The sequence below is a fragment of the Aptenodytes patagonicus genome, chromosome 17 (assembly GCF_965638725.1).
Source record: "Aptenodytes patagonicus chromosome 17, bAptPat1.pri.cur, whole genome shotgun sequence".
In the NCBI taxonomy this organism is placed as follows: Eukaryota; Metazoa; Chordata; class Aves; order Sphenisciformes; family Spheniscidae; genus Aptenodytes; species Aptenodytes patagonicus.
Genome location: NC_134965.1, coordinates 5947074 through 5967555, shown reverse-complemented (window position 1 = coordinate 5967555; position 20482 = coordinate 5947074). Strand labels below are relative to the sequence as shown.

The 20482-nt window shown below is 42.2% G+C and overlaps 1 protein-coding gene across 6 annotated transcripts in view; it reads right to left on the bottom strand.

The window, feature by feature from the left end:
* RFFL (ring finger and FYVE like domain containing E3 ubiquitin protein ligase) overlaps positions 1-20482 on the bottom strand; it is a 36224-nt gene that overhangs the window by 13745 nt on the left and 1997 nt on the right. For 2 of the 6 annotated variants that reach the window (XM_076354669.1, XM_076354671.1), the window contains exon 2: positions 17815-17893. The gene's annotated coding sequence lies outside the window, so the exon portion shown is untranslated. The other 4 variants (XM_076354670.1, XM_076354673.1, XM_076354672.1 and 1 more) reach the window with 4 other exon arrangements.

The following is a 20482-nucleotide window of genomic DNA, read 5'->3' as shown; positions in this document are numbered from 1 at the left end:
TGTAGAAGTATTCCAGAAACACACTGCTATAAACTTGCTTTTGGGAGTTTACAAAGAAATCTGAATTCATCTGGGCATTCAGTTTCTAGAGCATACACCATGTGTCATCACTTACTGGTAAACAGAATACAAATTGCCTCCTCTGCATTTCTGCATTCACACTGTAGTTCCTGAACTCTGTTTCTTTTCTGTCTTAAAAATTGGGTCCATCACTGATAGTGTTGGACTGCTCGATTTTACAAACATCTGGAAATAAATCATCTCTCAGCTACACAGCCAATTCATTTCTTTCGCCTCAGTAAGTATTGCCACTGTAAAACTCCAGATTCCCAAGGGAAGGGGGCTGGTATGAGTCCCAAACGTTATTTGGTACAATATACTAACGTACTGTTCTGTTGAATTTTTTTTTTTTAAAGCTGTGTTAAGTCTTTTGGGTTGATGTACTCAAATTGAGAAGCTTTTGCAGTTTGGTGCTGTTCCAGTATCTGTAGCTTTAGTGGCATCTTTAATCCTTTCAAAATCTAGCTGAATTTGGCTCGTCAAAGTTCCCGCTGTCACTGCAGTGGACGTATGCCTTTCAAAATCCACAATGGTGAGCTTACCAATGAACTCTACCCTGCAGGCTCAGCAGATTTTAATGTTTAAGTGAAAGTCTACAGATTCATGACAGAGAAACAATTCTTGGCGTAACTGATGTGCACAATGCTGTAGTGTAAATTGCACTCAGACTGGCAAATAGATCTCTAATAACGGAACAGTAACAGACAAAAAGGAACACCAGCTGGCTGCTGGAAGGACAGGGCTGACCAAAGGCACGGCAGAGACACACAGGCCACAAGACTGTTACTGCAGATATTCATGATATCAAAGCCATCAAATGCTGATTCTATCAAACACTGAAAATCACAACACTAAAGCGGCATCAATATGTTCTCCATCCCCTACAATCCTCTCACCGAGTGCTGACATAAAATTTTGGAGGTGCCTTGACCATCCTCCTCCCACATCATTTGGAGCTATTCTCAGCCTTAACAAGCAAGCTGCCAGGCTTCCCCAGCAGCTTCGGATAGCAAACCACCTTGGCAGGAATGTGTGTTCTGCACAGAAAACACTTGGGATAGTCACCACACAGCAAAACGACAAGATCCTTTAGGCCACCAACAACTTTGATTCGTGTTACATCCCTGTGTACAAAACCTGGTGTCAGAAGATAATAAGCTTAAACAGTTATTCTTTATAAGCATAAACAAGAATCAATGAAAAACAGTGTGAATTCTTACTGACACTCAGGGATCTGAAGCCTGAAAACATTAATGACCTAACTGCAGCATCTTAGCCTAACGATTAGTTTCACATGCCACAGTACTCATCCTGTATAAGCAGGGGTAATTATCACTTAATAAATACATGGAGAGAAGCATTCCATGAACAGGAATCACGTATCATCCATTTGTATTAGCTCTGCACTGCAGTCAAAACGCATACTTTAGATATACATAAAAGAAACAATCACTCTTTTTCTTTCTGCACATTAATTTTAAAGCTATTGGTCCCACTCAGAAGTTAACACAACCTTTCTATTGCAAAAATACTGAATTTCTATTTTAAACTATGTTGTTTGGAGGTTTAATTTCTTCCTAGGAATAGCAAATCTAAACAACACGAAAGCTGCACAGTCAAACAAGTATTCACAACCTCCACAGCAGTGGAAAACGGCATCCATACTTAAGTTCCCTTCCTGTTTCAAGGACCCCTGCAAACTGAAGGCCACCCACGATAACAAAATACACAAATGCTACTGCCTGCCCCAAAAACTTTGTTTTCCTAAAAAAAGACAGCCCACTAATTCACTCTGCAACATTGCAACATGTCAAACATTGGGAAGAAAAACACAAGGGAGTGCACAAACCAGGATAAAGTAAGACAGAACTCAGCATTCAGCTGGAGTTGTAAGTTTTGTGTAATTGCCAGGGAATGAAAAAGGTTGACAAAAGGCTCAGATGTTGCTTTAGAAGAACCTTAATCCTGCTCAACTACAAAAGCATGGAAGGGAAAGGTCCATAAACAAACAACTAATAACCAGGACTGTCCTCTGATCTGTAACGTTTTTCCAAAGATATCTCCCATCTTTAAGAGAAAGGAGCACATGGAAACACGGCAGCCATTCATACAACTCAGGCACACTACTTCAGCCTGTACCGGTGTATGTCAGGTTTTAATTATTCAAGGACCTCTACATATAGGCGTAAGTTTAAGTTAGGGCTTGCTTATATGCAGTGTTTACATCGACAAAGATGCTTCACTGAAAACCGCTTTGTGCTGACAGTTGATAGCCACACAGAAACGGACGGCTCTCACTTCACTATCAGCATTTTGGGAGGCTGGTGTGTTCCTGCCGAGCATGTACTTTGCGCTGTGAGCGGGCATTCCACGTTTCTTCCGTGCCACTGTCAGCTCTTACGCAAAGCGGGATTCTCCTCCAGGCACACTGAGAGATACCTGCCAGCCAGCAACCATCATCTCTCAACACGGCATACAGGTTGGGGACAGCAGCCGGGCGATGCCGCAGCCTGCTCCAGCTGCAGCTTAGACCGCTCCAAGTGCAAGAAAAGGAGCTCACAAACGTTTCCACCTCTGCCCATACGGTGGTCATCATGCTCTGCATCTCAGTCAACACTGCCCCAACTAATTTTGTAGATAATCTGCTACCATTTCCAAATTCCCAGGAGACCACAATGGCTGAACAGCAAGAATTACACTGTTGATACCTGGAACACGCAGTGGACGCTACATGGGAACTTAAAATGCTGCCACCAGTTAGGCAAAGCTTTGCTAACCGGCAGCTATACTACCAAGCAGACATGACCGAGGCTTAAGATGCTAAAAGGCCTCTGTATCTGCCTACAGCTGCACTAAGACAGCGACAAGAAACGCAGATAAGATTCAGCAGCTGCTTCAAGAGGGATTTTTCCTTTGTTCTGTACAGCATCCGTTTTAGACCTGAGGAAATAGGCACTGCCAGTGGGAGAGGACTGGTAGCAGCAAGCAGAATTTCACGGTGAAATTCAGGATGGCAATTTCCTAAATATCTCCACAATGTTTGCTACAGTCTAGTTATTCCCTTATTTATTTTGTTACCCATTCAGAGGAATGTGGCGGACACCATCCAGAAACTGATAATTTCCGTAAGCAATGCTTTGACAGATGGGTTGTTGATACAGATGTGACAGAGTTTGAGCATCATAACTAGAAAGCACTGCCCTGCGTAAAGCCCATCAATCCTTTGCAGATGAATAGCTGTTCTGCATGCAAGGAGCTCCCTAATTACACCGAAGCAGCAAATAAATGCCCAGCCACAAAATTTACCAGGAGAAAGAGCTACTTCTTTGTTGTGCTCCAGGGCTGGGTAAACACTTACAGTAACCTGACTAGTATTAACATGTCAGTTTGGAAAAGTTAACGACACCATAGATTTCAAGAATTCTCAAGCAACTTCTTGAATAAAAGATGTTGACTTACTGGCATGACTAATGTTACAGGCATTACTGATATCAGCAGTCTTCACTGTTCTTGGACATGATGCTCGTACTGGCCAACGGGAGCCACGGAAAACAACTGTTTTAACTATGCAGCTGAGCGTGTTTTTGGGAAACTGAAGTCTGTGTGGCAGGCACTCAACAGATGACTTCTGGCAGACAAAAAGTACCTGCCCTAAATCCTGACTGCATGTTGTGCTTGGAGCATCGGCAAGAGCAAAGGGAGAAGGAGCTTCAGCAAGGGTGGAGATGCAAGATTAAACACTATCCTGGACCTGCAAACACATCCACCCACATGGCAATCATCACGCTAGGCTTGTTGTTGGGAAGGGGGATTGTTTTGTCTTCTTTCTTGAGTTTCTTTAAGGAAAAGCCAGAAGAAATGCATAAACATTGGACGAGGCAGGGAGTTGCTTGCCATGGTCTGTGGGCAAAGCAGTGCTAGCACAGTACCACGCTCTGACAGACTGCTCTTTTTTTCCCAGTATGAAGCTGTGAATGCTGTGACTCTTTTCACTGATTTTAAACAGAAGAGTGAAATTCATTTCACCACCTGTTCATTAACACGTTCTATACATCACCATGAGTTTTGTATAAATTTGCAAGCATGATTTAATTCCAGAGGAAATACCAGTGATGTCAAAGTTTTCCTCCCATACACTGTTGAAGATAGTCTTCATAATGCAAGCCTGGATTTTTATATTTTCCATCTTCATTAAAAAAAGTGTTTGAACTCAGGTTCTCACTATATATGCAATATTAATGCCATAACCTTGCTGGCTGGAGTATGAGAGATCACTGTCTACATACAGAATTTATTACATGTGCTTTGTGGATTTCTATCAAAGGGTAGGCTTTGGCTGTATAGGAAAACTGTGGTTTATGTTTGAATATAAAATTTCCCTTTATTTTCCTAAGAGTGCAAACAATAAGGGACTAGAACAAGTGAAAGGAACATCTCAGAATCATTGAGCTTTTGGCTCAGTATAATAAAGCTCTTGATGACTGTGTCTGGCTTCTTTTCGTGACTGCTCAGGAATTTGGGGGCTGGAATGCAGTAGCACCAATGAGACACTTGAGTTAAGGGATCAAAAGGAACTGAGCTCCCACGGGCAGCTGATTTTGCTCCCACACGAGGAGAAGCCACAGCAACAAGTACTCCTCCTCCTCCTGAGAGGCCTTCAACCACTGGAACACCAGGGCTGATGACCCTTGAAGCTACTGCGAATGGAGAAGGGTGCCAAAAAGAGAGGGAGATGCAAGACAAATAGCAGCTTTGCTAGGGCATGCTTTCCTACAGTAATGCTTGCTCATTAGCTCTATCAGGTGCCCTTGCACCTCCTCATTTAGAGGAAGACTGATCACCACAATGAGCTGCTTTTCTATTAGCTCCTTGAACCATCAAGCTCCTCTTTCCATCTCACTCACTGAGAGGCCATCCTCCATGACTACCTGCTTACTCCCTTTCAGAACCCCCCTATGATCCCAAATTGCCTTCTCCTGTTTCTCAGCAGTTTCCACGAGATTAACGCAGAGTGTCTCAGTCTTCTCTCTCCACCTTCCCCTCACTCTTTGCCAAACACTGGGTAACTGCCAAACTGCAGAATCCAGTAAGGTCTGTGTGCTTCAAGTATAGATGCTATACAACAAGGCATATCCAACCTGTTACCCATTGCGTGGCCTCCACAACAGCAAAACCACATTCATTGGTAAGACACCACTTTCAAGGCAACACACCAAGACTAGGATTAATGTTATTCACAAAAGCAGTAGTTTCTGCCATTTCTAGTAGCTTGAAGATCACTGAAGCCAGAAGAAGGCAGTGTGGCTTTAAAATACTGATGTCTTGCTAAAGCACATTTAAAATTATTATTTTTGCATTATTATTCCATGCTGTATCCCCTACAAAATTCATCAGATCCCACTTTCATGAATGCTGTTTTGCAATGATTTAAGTATTTAATGAGTTAGTCATCTTGGTGCCTCATTAATAGCATTGCACAGTTGCTCACTGTTACAATTTACTTTTTTTTTCCCCCCCTTCAGTAAACCTGCACTGATAAGAAATGCCTTGCTAAAATTAGTTTCACTAATAACCTACCACTTACAAACTGAATTCACAGCTTGCTTGGTCAAAAAAATTAGTATTTACTTGATAACAGAGCTACAGAATAATCTGCTCAAATGACATTTATGCATGAAGTATTATTTTTATCAGCCTGTGTCACAGGCACACAGACCTGAATTATGATAAATGGGAGCAACCATATGTCGGGACAGGTGGAAAAGTCAGCAAATTAGCCATTCGGAGGAGGCACAAGGGAAGGAGGCAGGTTGCCAGTCTGAGCATGACATTTGCAGAGGTGGTGTCTTAACCAGTACGAAGTGTAAGAAAACGAAGAGTGGGGACCAGCCCTGGCTGTCTATCACAAAGCATGTAAATCTAATTCGCTATATACAACAACTGGTTTGAACACATTAGATTTTTATCTAGGGATAGAAAAAAATATATATATTTATGAGTAAAGGTACTAGTTCACATGTGCCTAAGGTGACAACATGCACATCTTGCAAAAATATGTAAATAAATATCAGCACAGCTAGAAACATGAGTGTTCAGAGGGAAGAGAGACCGAAATTTTGGTATGGAAGGAGGAGGCATTTTTCCCTTTTGTTCTGTGCCTTCAAAATGTCTGGAGACATTTCACATCTCTAATCATCTAAGTATGCAATACCCATAATCTTTACAAAGACAAATATATGATTGCTCACCAGTCTGATCAGCAACCTTGATGTCAGTCTAAAATTTTTCAGGTGAGAAACTGGCCAGCTACAAAGGCAGAGGACAGAGCATTCAGGTCAATCTGCGCCAAGCATAGTCAGAACTGGGTGTCCAGGTTAGTTTCTGTGGCGTCTTGGTCAGACTTCTGTGCATCCAAGAGTGCCTACGCTGTCGGGCACATCAGGGCTAGCAGTTGCACTTGAACAGCATCTGCATACTCACATCCACTGGCTGCTTTCGACGGACAGAGCACGCTGATAACTGGCACCCCATGCCCATAGGCTGTCTAGACCATCCCAGTTGGATGTGGACAGTACACGGCTGGTAGTTCAGCTTGTGCCTTCTGGTAATCCATCTTCAGGCCCCCTTTAATACAGAATGACGCAGCTGCATCTGTGCTTCTCCACCTCGGAGATGCCTTCAAAAGCCTCTGTGTGTGGGCGCCAGGTGTCTCAGAAGGCAGGAGATGCGGCACATCCCAGTGCGTCCAGCCAGGAGCCAGATCCAGGAGCGTGGCACACAACTGGATTCAACAGTGTGCACGCTTACTAGGTGCGCTGCTTCTCCGACCATGTGAGCCCAAAGGAAGAGAATTTGGCTGCACACCAGCATTTTAATCAAGGAAGTGACATTCATTTACCACAGAGCAGAAAGTAAACAGCGTAGCCCGTTGGGGCAGGGTGCAAAGCAGTGCAGGAAAAAGCTGGAACGGGGCCACGGTAGTTCAGCACAGAGACAGCCACACACAACTTCAATGAAATGCTATTGCCTTAAATTATTGCTGATTCAGAGAGAATAACTTCCTAGTTATATGGTACAGAGGAAACCATCATGCAGACAAAGATCCTTTTATACCGCTATAACCTGGTTTACAGTGGAGTAAATCATTTGCAAGGTAAGCCCTTCGAAAATTTGCTTAAAAGATAGGAAAATGAAGAATTGGAGTTCTCAAATACATGAAAAAAATACAGTGGGTATTCTAAGAACATCTTGCAGCTTTATCAGTGTTTATCAGCATGCTATGTAACAAGTAATCTGCAAGCTTACTCTCAGCAACACTTGCTGATGCTGTTTGTTAGAAGATTTACAGATCTTCAGTGAAAGTGCCTTTGCCCATCAGCAAATCCCACCAATACTGTTACAAGCACAAAGGATCTAAGCTTCAAGCACCTCTTCAAAATTGGAGAGCTGCAATTTTGATTTTAAAACTGAGAAAATGTTTTTAGAAAGCTGTGTGATTTATAGAGCATTGCATGGGAAGCTAATTCCAAAGGCAGAAACAGAAACCCTCTCACTTGACTCCCAGCCTTGCACCTGAATTGCAAACTCAACACTCGCCCACTTTCTCTCTCCTCTGTAGCACAAGTAAAACCAAACGATTTTTCCCAAGTTTAACATGAGAAGCTTGGAAATCCTGTCTGTTTTAAAAGGAACTGAGTACCTGGGGTGTGTATTATTTCTATATAAACTGTTTATTTTGACCCAAAATTGCACTTTATATATCAAAAAATGTTTAGATTAAAAGTTCTTCCTGCTATTAGCTGTAATTAGGTCTCTAGACATCTGCCAAGATGGAAATTCAACAACAGCCTTTTTCCTTTGCAAGTCAGTGACATTCTTCCAGCAAGTTAACACAAAACAAAACAAAGTGATTAATGAAATCATGTGACGAGTTTTAGAAAATTATTTATCTTACCCAGTCTATCTTAATTCCTTAGTCCCATACCTCTTCCCAAGTCATGTGCTGTGACCTCAGACCAACTATCTCCCTTCCACTCTCCTGCTATGCCGAAAAACAATTAAAAAATCCGGAGCGCTCTTTCACACTGGTATGGTATTCATCAGCAAGACAAAATTAAGTCAGCTGTAATATATAGCATGAACCAAGTCAGAAATAGAAGAAAGAAAACTTTGGAGAAGTAAGATTCCAGACTACTCCATTTTGCTACCATTCCCACCCTCCTAGCATCCTGCGTGGGTGTCTCTCTATCCTTTGTCCCACACAAAAGTGGCAGTGAAAGTGGAAGCTCTCTGTCAAAACTTTAGCAATGAGCAGTCCAGGAATCCTAGACTATTACGTACCATTTCAATCAGTCCTTTTCATTACGGGGGAAAAGGGCAATGCTGCCTTGTGCTCTGAATTTTTTTCTCTGCTCATTCACATCATCACAAGTCTTCCTTGGATTTAGTTTCAGCTGTTTTTTCAAGCAGTAGGTAGCTGCTAAAATTGTATTTGCAATACGTAGCAATAAATTGCTAAATGAAAACCTGAAAATTTAAATAACTGTGTAGCTTCCTTAACCAGCTCTATTCAAGGGAGGTAATCATTCCATACTCTCCAGACTTCATCTTAAAACCCACCTAGACCACTCTTCTGTGACAGCCACGCGGCAATAGCTGGAGGAGGTTAGCTGGATCTGTGCCCACCTGAAAGCCAGAAATGGTCTCCAAAGGCACAACATAAGCTTTTCAGGGAGTCTTCCTCCTCATAATGCTACAAATACCTTGCTCTCTTTGCAAATTTTACATTGCCCAGAATAGAAAGTTACTCAAACTAAGCTTCTGCTGCATGAACTAAATGACTTCAGCATTCAGATATTACAAACAAGCAGGAGCGATTCCACAATTTAACGAGGGACATCAGGGGAACAGCTTTGAATCACCTTGGCTTTCACCATGGAAGAAGGTAACCACTGCGGGATGGCATTAATGATACTCTTCTAAACGGGGGGAACGCAGGGAGCTGGAGAATAAAGGGGAGGAGAACGGATGTCAAGTTATATTTTCATCATGTCACTAGAGTTCCCACTTCAGATAAAAAGAGATCAAGCTATTTCCATTGAAATCCTTGGCCCAAGAGGCCTATGATGACAGCTGCACATCTTGTTTCATCGTGACAGGAGGTTTCTCTCCAACTGGATAAATTACATATTCATAGAATCATAGAATCATAGAATCATTGAGGTTGGAAAAGACCTCTAAGATCATCGAGTCCAACCGTCAACCCAACACCACCAGGCCCACTAAACCATGTCCCTAAGCGCCTCATCTACACGTCTTTTAAATACCTCCAGGGATGGGGACTCCACCACTTCCCTGGGCAGCCTGTTCCAATGTTTCACCACTCTTTCAGTAAAGAAATTTTTCCTTACATCCAATCTAAACCTCCCCTGCCGCAACTTGAGGCCATTTCCTCTCGTCCTATCGCTTGTTACTTGGGAGAAGAGACCAACACCCACCTCGCTACAACCTCCTTTCAGGTAGTTGTAGAGAGCGATGAGGTCTCCCCTCAGCCTCCTTTTCTCCAGGCTGAACAGTCCCAGTTCCCTCAGCCGCTCCTCATAAGACTTGTGCTCCAGACCCCTCACCAGCCTCGTTGCCCTTCTCTGGACACGCTCCAGCACCTCAACGTCCTTCTTGTAGTGAGGGGCCCAAAACTGAACACAGTATTCGAGGTGCGGCCTCACCAGGGCCGAGTACAGGGGCACAATCACTTCCCTACTCCTACTGGCCACACTATTTCTGATACAGGCCAGGATGCCATTGGCCTTCTTGGCCGCCTGGGCACACTGCCGGCTCATGTTCAGCCGGCTGTCGACCAACACCCCCAGGTCCTTTTCCGCCAGGCAGCTTTCCAGCCACTCTTCCCCAAGCCTGTAGCGCTGCATGGGGTTGTTGTGGCCGAAGTGCAGGACCCGGCACTTGGCCTTGTTGAACCTCATACAGTTGGCCTGGGCCCATCCATCCAGCCTGTCCAGGTCCCTCTGCAGAGCCTTCCTACCCTCGAGCAGATCAACACTCCCACCCAACTTGGTGTCGTCTGCAAACTTACTGAGGGTGCACTCAATCCCCTCATCCAGATCATCAATAAAGATATTAAACAAGACCGGCCCCAGTACTGAGCCCTGGGGAACACCGCTCGTGACCGGCCGCCAACTGGATGTAACTCCATTCACCACAACTCTCTGGGCCCGGCCGTCCAGCCAGTTTTTGACCCAGCGCAGAGTCCACCTGTCTAAGCCGTGAGCCGCCAGCTTCTCGAGGAGAATGCTGTGGGAGACGGTGTCAAAGGCCTTGCTGAAGTCCAGGTAGACCACATCCACAGCCTTTCCCTCATCCACTAGGCGGGTCACCTGGTCATAGAAGGAGATCAGGTTGGTCAAGCAGGACCTGCCTCTCATGAACCCGTGCTGGCTAGGCCGGATCCCCTGGTTGTCCCGCTCATGCCTTGTGAGCGCCCTCAAGATGAGCCGCTCCATAATCTTCCCCGGCACCGAGGTCAGGCTGACAGGCCTGTAGTTCCCCGGATCCTCCTTCCGGCCCTTCTTGTGGATGGGCGTCACATTGGCAAGCCTCCAGTCTTCCGGGACCTCCCCCGTTAACCAGGACTGCTGATAAATGATGGAGAGCGGCTTGGCGAGCACCTCCGCCAGCTCCCTCAGCACTCTCGGGTGGATCCCATCCGGCCCCATAGACTTGTGAGTGTCCAGGTGGCATAGCAGGTCATTGACTGCTTCCTCCTGGATTACGGGGGGTTCATCCTGCTCGCCGTCCCCGTCTTCCAGCTCGGGGGGCCGAGTACCCTGAGGATAACTGGTCTGCCTGTTAAAGACTGAGGCAAAGAAGGCATTGAGTACCTCAGCCTTTTCCTCATCCTCAGTGACAATGTTCCCCCTTGCATCCAATAAAGGATGGAGATTCTCCTTGGCTCTCTTCTTGTCATTAATATATTTGTAAAAACTTTTTTTGTTGTCTTTAACGACAGCGGCCAGATTGCGTTCTAGCTGGGCTTTTGCCTTTCTCATTTCCTCTCTGCACGACCTAACGAGATCCCTGTACTCTTCTTGAGTCGCCTGCCCCTTCTTCCACAAGCGGTAAACTCTCCTTTTTTTCCTGAGTCCCAGCAAGAGCTCCCCGTTCAGCCAGGCCGGTCGTCTTCCCCGCCCATTCTTCTTACGGCGTACAGGGACAGCCTGCTCCTGCACCTTTAAGACTTCCTTCTTGAAGATCGTCCAGCCTTCCTGGACCCCTTTGCCCTTCAGGACCGTCTCCCACGGGACTCTCTCAACCAGCGTCCTGAACAGAATTCATCAACAGTTCATCTTTGGAATGAAGCACAAGCATATGTGGGGGCAGTCGAACAGAGGAGAACGAGAAGCATTATCCCAGACACAGCTCCTCCAGCTTATAAAAACCCTTACCTCCAATCTACAGAAGCAGGGTAGGGACACAGAAGATAGGAGGTATCTCACCACAAATTGCAGCGATGTGCACAGAAACTCCCTATCTCACCTGGTGTACAAAGATTCAGAGGGATGAAGTACTCTAAAGCAGCTGTTCCCAAAATAAAGACAGTTATAAGTACAATCTTAAGTCTTGCAGTGTTATTCATCCAACAGCTGAGCTTGGGTTGGAGGTGGTACAGCATTAGCAGTCAGAATTACATTAAGCTCGTCTGAAATTGGGACTGCAGTTGGCACTAATGCTCTAAGGACTCCATGCTATCGCTGTCTCTCAGACACCCAGAATCGAGAGTGTTTGCTGATAAGCTGTAATACAGTTGGCAATCCCATAAATTACTTTTCATGCCAAGCTTTGGGTTTATTTTTTAAACACTACACTTCTAAATCTTCCCCCTCCACCCCCAGAAATCAAAAGATAGCCTCAAAATTCCTCACACACAAAGCATACTCTTCCCCCTCCCCCACCATTTAGTAGAAAATCAACCTAAACCCCATGGAATTCATACATGTGGAAAAGTGCACGTTCAGATCGATGATGCTGCAGTAAAACTGCATGCAACAGAGATTTGAGTAGACTAGTAGGCAACCTCTAACCTATTTAAGTGTAGCCTGAAAAAAGATCATTTTTATTTGGCTAGACTGAAAAAGATCTGAACATATATAATTGAGGCACATCATAACAAGTACAAGCACTGCAGACTCATTTCTTAGCTATGCCTATTCCAAATTAATCTCAATTCAAACCCAAACTAGGTGCTGAAATAGAATAAAATGCAACTGCATATCATCTCCTTTGGAAGACATGTACAAAGACCAGCACATACGTCACATCTGAAGCGGTGTGGAAAGTTCTGTTCTCCCAGACTGCAGAAATACTTAGGAGTCTGTCAGCAGTTAAAGAAAGGTCCAGGATATTGAATACAGCACTGAAAAGCAACAAACCTGAATACTAGTTTTGTTACTGAGACAACAAAAGATATCGGAATTAAAAAAGTGAGTTTATTTATGGCTTAGTCACCTCATCTGTGGACAAGGAAAATACTCCACCCTCATTTGAAGTAAGTTAGTACAGGTGAAAGTTTGAGAGAGACTTTGAAGTTGCACTCTTAAAGCATTTCCGTAAATACTATTTTTGTGCCAATCTCCATTTAGCACGGAAGCGTTTGAAATTCAAAATTACTTACATGTAGCCCTGGATAAGAGCTTGAAAACTGAGGGAGAGTTCAAGCCTTACCGTCCAGTGTCTGTCAGTACAACTAGCATGAATGCTTTTAACATTCATGGGACAGATGTGAAAGTCCATTTCCAACCATCTACAGTGGTTGTTTCTAGGGCTGAAAGATTCTAAATTGGTTGCTTTACCACTGCCCTTGTTCAATTGCCATGCCTCTCTTCTTCCAGCCTCAATCTCGGCAGGCCGTTAAGGACTAGTAACCCCAAAACAATGCACACTGAAATCTGGGCTTTATTCAAACTGAAACATCAACAAACCCAACAACCACCTTGTCCTGTATTTTTGGTTACTGAGTTGAAGCGTAACATCCCTAGGAGATTCAGAGACTGAGAGGATACTAGGTAATGAAAGCTTCAAACGGCCTTTAAGGACCTGCATCTTCTGGATTCCCTCCCTACCTTTGTCACAAAGAGGAAATTCCCCATATATGGCCCAAGCTGACAAGCAGATTAGGGTCACATTTCAGTTCAAGACTTTTGGCAAGCCCAAGCATTCAGACATCATGAGTCAGTGCTCCAGAAATCATTGGGGTTTATAAACCAATAAATCTATTTCAATTTGATTTTTTTTTAATTTGCCTTGGGTTTGTTGGGGTTTTTTCCTCAATTTTTGCAGTACACAGGCATCGTCACATTTTAATTTTGCTTCTCTCTAACTGGGAGGAGCACTTTTTTCCATTCTGGGTTTGTTTGCTTTGTAAAATAACAGACAAGATTTTCATATTAGACTAAATCCTGGCATTGGGGCATTAAGGAAAAAAAAACATACCAACTATCATGGAAGTTGGGAACAGATACTACACTGTCTTGTACTTTCACACAGCCCTTTAACAGCAAAGAACACTTATTTTTTAAATAAAACCTCAAAACATCTTCGCTTCTGTTCTCAGATCCCAAACAAATAATAACTTATCTGGCATTTCAGCACAAGCGGACATGACTTTTGTGGCTAAGCAGCAGCCTGCAACACAATCTGTTCCACCAGTAACCTGATAACATCAACATGAACTTTCTTCCATTTTGAGTTCTACTTTTCTCAGTTCAATAGTTCAGCAGAAACGGCCCCATTTTTTGATTACACACACACAAACCACATACCACTTATTCCTATTTAAAAAAAAGAGACCTGAAGCTCAACAAATTCCATTGGGTAATTACTTTTAGATTAGTAACGGGATAAATTAATATGGGACAATTGGGGCTGAGGATTTTTGGTTTCAGTTTCTAGCTCTGTTACGGACGCTCTGTGCATCTGGGCCACTTCAATTCTCTGTGCATCAGTCTTCCGTACATAAAATACAGATAATACCTCATCAGGGAACTGAATCAAGTTAATATTTAATTTCTTCAAAGCAGTAGTCATAATGCAGTTAAATACTTTCAGAGAACTATCACAGCTCACAGAAGTACGGCACTTCTGGGAAGAAACGCTTATAGTGAACGACCTCCTTGCACTTTTTCAGAGCATCCTAACAATTTAACATTAGAACAAAACACATAAATATTAAAAAAAAAAGGGTAAGACAAGATTATTTTGAAGCCAACTTCATGTTTCACACAAGTGCAAAAGACAACGCAAGTTCAGTTAGTTTTTTGGTCTTTTTTTGTTGGGGTTGGTTTGTTTTAACTCTTTACGAGTTCACAGTGAAAATTATGGTAACATGCAGAATAAAATATTGCTCAAAAAGTTTGTTTTTACTTAATGGGACATTTTAACTTAAAAAAAAGTCTCTCTGACAAATGTGGCCATGTCCAAAAAAAAAAAAAAAAAGACATTTTTGGTACTTGAAACAAGAATAATGCCTGAAGGAGGCAGCACACTATCAAATTGCTGTTTAGAAAAACATCTAGGATTTTAGATTTCAAATCTTTTGTGGATGTTGTAAAAATTCCTTTTTATCTAAAATTTCAGAAGGTTTGATAAATACTTTCAGACTGTTTCCTCCATAATCAAGGATTAAAGCTGATCAGTCAAGTATACAGTAGACAGTAACAGTTTATATCCTTTTCTTCACATTTGTTTTTATTAGGAGAATTTTTACGAAATACTACCATGTATTACACATTTAATGTCAAGCTTGCATCCATTATTCCAGGCAGAGCAACAAAAGCCTTAGCTTGTATTATTAAGAGCCACATCCAGAAGTAAAAAAAACAAGCTTAGGCCTCCATAACAGTCTCTTACCAAATTACTTGGGTTTTGAGCAGAACAACACTTGGAAAACACTGATGGAGAGACAGGACTCATTCCAAGAACAATCATCTTACTTCACTTAGAGAAAGTAAAGCCTTTCATGAATTAGGCTTGGGTTTGGCCTACATTCCGTTGTATGAAAAGGCTTCAATATATGCAGTTGAACACATTGTTTGAAAATGTGATACAAATAGCATTGAACGCAGCAAAAGGTGAACAAACTAAAATGATAAAACTGTATTAAATGTGCTATATATGATCTGTAAAATACACACATTTTGAAAATCTTTAAATAGGTTTTCACCCACGGAAGAGTTCAAAGATGGTATCAGCACCATTCATGACTATCAGATAAAGCTATCTACAGATTTAAGATGTCTCAGAAGGCAGACATCGGCAGATAAAAAGAAATACTGCAACTACTTTGTTTTTAAGCGAGTTACTTTGCTATATACAAGTAGTCATTTACTGGTGCTTTGAATTCCAACTGCATTCTCTATGCACATTTTGTAGGCATTGCAGTTCACTTCTGAAGCTCCAGCAGCAAGCTAAACGACATATTTCAATTCTTTTCAGGAATTTCTTACTTCACTCAGAATGACATTCTTGATTTAGTTATTTCCATTGCAAAATCAGTCTGTGATCTGTCTTCAAGTCAGAGAAGCAAGTAACAAGAAGCAAAAAGTATAAATAACAACAGAAATAGAAAGAATAATAAGTTAGTCAAAAAGAAGGCTGAGGTTTTGGGCTTTGTTTTTATTAAATGACTGCATCAACTCCCTCTCGCTTCTCTTGTGCATATGAGACGAGATCTTACTCCTCTTACCCGAGAGCCCTTCGCACAAAAAGATGCACAACGACAGACTAGATTTGACTAAGCCGACAAGGAAACACATGACCACATGCAACAACTGATAAGCCTTTCAATCCGAGAAACATAAGGTAAGAATTATGCAAGTATCAGCCTCTGACCGGAAGAAACCTGCGTTCTGAGCTCCGAGAGCATAAATCAGTCTCTATAAAAACACCAGCTTCTATTTCTACTTTTTTGATTATACAGTCAAAAGGGATTTTGAAATCTACACTTTATTTGGAATCTGAAAAATAAATGGTTTCCAAACTATGTTGTAATGCTTGTGTAATGGCCTCAAGACAGCCAGTAATTTAGACAGCTGTGCGACTAGCCACGGAAGCTGCATTTTAGAAATCGCCCTTCTTTGGAACAATTGAAACTTTCTCCAGGACGAAGTCCGCACACAGAGAGCAGTGTTTCCCTGCAAGCATGTAACAGTTTCATTATTGTTTAACTACCAAAAAACAGCTCCAACAATCTATCAAGCTTGACATTTTATCCGTCTCTGCTGCTAGCCCAGAATACAGGGCATATATAGGAAGAGGTTCAAGGATTCAATAAATTATTTTGTTAATCTAAACAGAGAAACATTTCCCTTTTAATGATTAATTTGCCAGTTTTAAAACCTGTTCAGGAAACCATGGGCCTGTTTGTCCTCCAAATTATCAAATCCAAGTATTTATAAAGAAATCTATTCCACCAGATGAATACAAGCTCCATCTTAAGATATGTATAAAACAAATTCAAAGGCAATCCGATAGAGAAGGGATTCCTCACTGCAACAGAGCAGCAGTACCAGTTGCGGTTCCAGCCCAGCCGTGATTTTTGTAACATTAAACTACAGCAGAGTATTAACTTGCTGCTCACCAACCCTCCCATCCCGAGAACGCCACTGCTCAGCAGGTTTCCAAATAACTGTGGCTCAGGCAAAGGCCTAAGAAGCACCAACATACTCATGGAACAAAACTTACCAATGCATGATGCAACCTCGCGGAGTATGTCCTCAAACACAACATTGGAGAAATTATTCATCTGAGTGACTCTAACAACTCAAAGTAGCTGGGTGAATGAAACATGGGAGTCATTCACTGATGCCATTGCTTTCTGAGCAAGGTATTCTGACATCAACAAAAAGTGGCATCACATCAGTTTCAGTCTGGATTTCCACAGGATGCAATATTATGGTTTCTGACTCATTTGGGGAGCAAGCCAAACCAGTATAAGCTCATGCACATAGTAAGTGGCATTGATTTAATGATGCCACTTGTGACATCGCAATTTGAAATTATCCGTGTATATAGAGAGAATATATAATGCCCAAAGGAATTATCCTTCTGCAGTAGAGGTTACTATGCAACAAGCTACTCCCAAAAGAGAGTATTTTAAATTTGCCTGTTTAAAAGCTCACTTAACATCAGTCTAGAGGCTAAACTAAAAGACTCCAAGCATATGCTGCTTAAATATATTCTTATAAGCGTATCCCACAACCTTCTGAATATAAATAAAGAGGTGGCAGCATTAAAAAAAGCTGACGTTAAATTAATATTTTAGTCTACACTGAAATACAATGTGGAAATTCCTATTCCAAGACTATTTGGCAGAGAAGCCAGAGGGCATTAGAGAAGGAAGCCTAATTAATATTTTGGAGTAAAGTGAAAACCTCAAGAGCAATTAATGTGAAGAATTCGTCGATTTTACAGACACTGAGAAGAATAAACAGTGTCTCAGAAAGCAACAATTCTTTTTAAAGAAAGTCCCTTATGGGAACATAAATTTAAAAAGCCAAAAAGGGCTTTCAGAGGTTAGAATAAGCCATCGCTCAGTTCTGAGGAAACCGGCTGAGAACGAAGGGAGAAATTAATTCAAATTTTGAATTCTTGATCTGACAGTCATGCTCTGTTTCTTAAAGAAAACTAATTTTTCAACCTGCAATGTTCTTTGAAGACTGAATAACCGACTTCAGAGGGACATACCATCAGGTGGTTAGAAGACTTGGCATGCAGACGAGTTCTGTTTCTGACATCAATTCAGCGGTGATGCGATTCTCCCCACCTGTGAAACAGAGATTACAGTTATTCATCCCTGCAAAATGTTCCGTGCTCCCTGAATGCCAGCTGGTGCAAGTTCAAAGTACTAATTTCCAGCTTCCTGTAATGGCCGTCCCCGGGAAGCGGAGGATATCAAGTGTGATGGGGAGACGCAGATAGGTACTATCAAGACTAATGACTGGAATTACTTTGGGGAGCAGGAGACTGGCTGGGGCTTCGCAATGGAAGCAGGCGATCAGGGGAGGGCTGGAGAAACATTTGCGCCACGCGAGCACATTTAAGCGCAGGCAGATAAATAGCAGTGTCATCGCAGCAGCACAGACCTTACCACAGCATTGACCGTAACGCTTCCCGAGAAGTTAGATCAATACTCAAGTATTTAGCCCACACCAGATTGCTAGCAATATTCAGGTAATTTAAAGCCATGCTATGCTTGGAGTCAGAGCTCAGACTATAGAGAAATACTGAGTTCCCTCGGTTTTTACTACCACGTACCAACAGGTCCTCCTTCCCTGGTCAGCAGCAGTTCACACGCAGTTGTGTCCAAAAAAAGGGACATGTGCACACAATTATCTGCATCTCACATTATCCTTCTGCCAGCAAAGTGTTTTATTAAGCACCAAGTACTTGGTTCAACGTACTTTCTGATTTCTTATCTTCGGATCAGGCTCTGTATCCCTTCGGACTGGTCAAAGGCTTTAGAGAAGAGACGCTCTGAGATATCCTACATACATATAAAAATGCACTTTTCCTATAAGGGATGGGAAGGTAGCCTAAACTTAATTAAACACAATTTTTCCTACATGTATTCCAGTGAAACCAACACAGACTAGATGAGGACAGCATTTTACCTGGCTAGCCGTGAGGACACAAAGCTGCAGTACTGGGTCAGACACACAGCCTGTCTAGAGAGGCTAGACAGGCACACATCCTCCAGAGGCAGGCACACGGATATAAGAACACCACAGCAGACGACTGCATGAAAATCTGCTTACACCCTTCCACCATGCAAAAGCTGGCTCAGAGTCTAAAGCACAAGTTTTAATAACCCTTCTATATATAGCACTGGAGATTCAACTCAAATCACACTCTAGCCTGATTGAAGAGTTTACAATCTAAGTTGTTATAACAACAAACCATGGTACAAAGTTGCATAACAAGTGAAAATTACACAATTAAAAAAAACACAAGCAAAACAACAACAAAAAAAACCCACAAAACCATACTGAAGTCAACGACAATAAAGAGAAAACTGAAGGCCTGGAGAAGAAAAAAAAAAAAAAAAGAGAGATTTCGGTCATAAACTCAACTAGTGACCACCAACCCCAAAATATAATTCATATATATTATTCCCTTGTACTCTCATTGCAGAGTACTGCATTCAGCTCTCATTTTAAGTTGACTCCTAAGAGCCCAATCACAGGTGCCTGCCAATGAGAAAGACTAAGCCTCACTGAAAGTCAGCCTACTTTTTCTACTCTACAATTAAACACAGTATTTAAATGATGGCTTTAAAACTAATCCAATTCAGCAAAAACTCGAGCAATTAAGCATTAAGCCATGAACACCAATGTCAAGACAATCAGCTTTTAATTAAAAGTTCAATTGCTATCAGCCGAGGAGACATGCAAACCACAGAGTGCTACAGCCGGGTAACTCTGCACCGGGATTCACACAGCCAGAGAGGATTGCCCGTAATGGAAAATACGACAATAGCCTAAGTAAATTGTTTTGTTTCATTAGGCCCAATTGTTCTACCAAAAGCAATTATGTTTACAAAGAACAAATACAAGATCCCCCTCCCCATCGCTGTGAACACAAAACGTGTTAAAGAGATAACAGTATTTGATGGGTGGCGGTAAGTAAATGCAAGGATCTGGAATTCGTAAGAAACAACATTAGAAGCTCACAGCTTTGTGTTCCAGTTCTCGGCTCTGGAAGAACAAGGTAACAGTGGAAATGATCACAAAGGGTAAATACTCTTTTTGTTTGTGTCACGTAATCATGTATCTGCCTTAATGATCATTTATCTTAAAATACGAGCTTCAAAGTTTTGAAATACAACCGACTACAATGTAAACACACAAAAAATGCCAACTTATAATGCACCTGTCATTTACCATCCTAATGAAATGGAGAACTGAAAAAGCATTTTGTAAATCCAGTAAGTTCTTTACCGATCCCATAATCAGGTTAGAAAGAACAGAAAACTGCCACAAGTTCCTACACTGCCGTGAAACAATTCTCCAAAACCAACATCCAAGACCTCCCGTGCTACCCACGGAAGATACGTTCTGTGTCAGAGAGGAGGAAGTGAGCTCAAAGAAAACACATAAACAAAACCATTTTATGTCTCAGCAAATTAAACATTACCCTGAACATATCTTAATCAAAGAACCATAAAACTAAAACATTCCTATCTACGCTTTAATATTATACTTACCTCTACAGTATCTAAGTAAGCCTGGCCATCCTTGCAGTGTTTGAAAACACGTGAAACGATCAAATGCAACAGCTTATTTATCATACGGTCATAACATTGAGCGCATTCATCCTCAGCTGTTTTGCCACGTCCCTGATCTGTAAAGGCTCA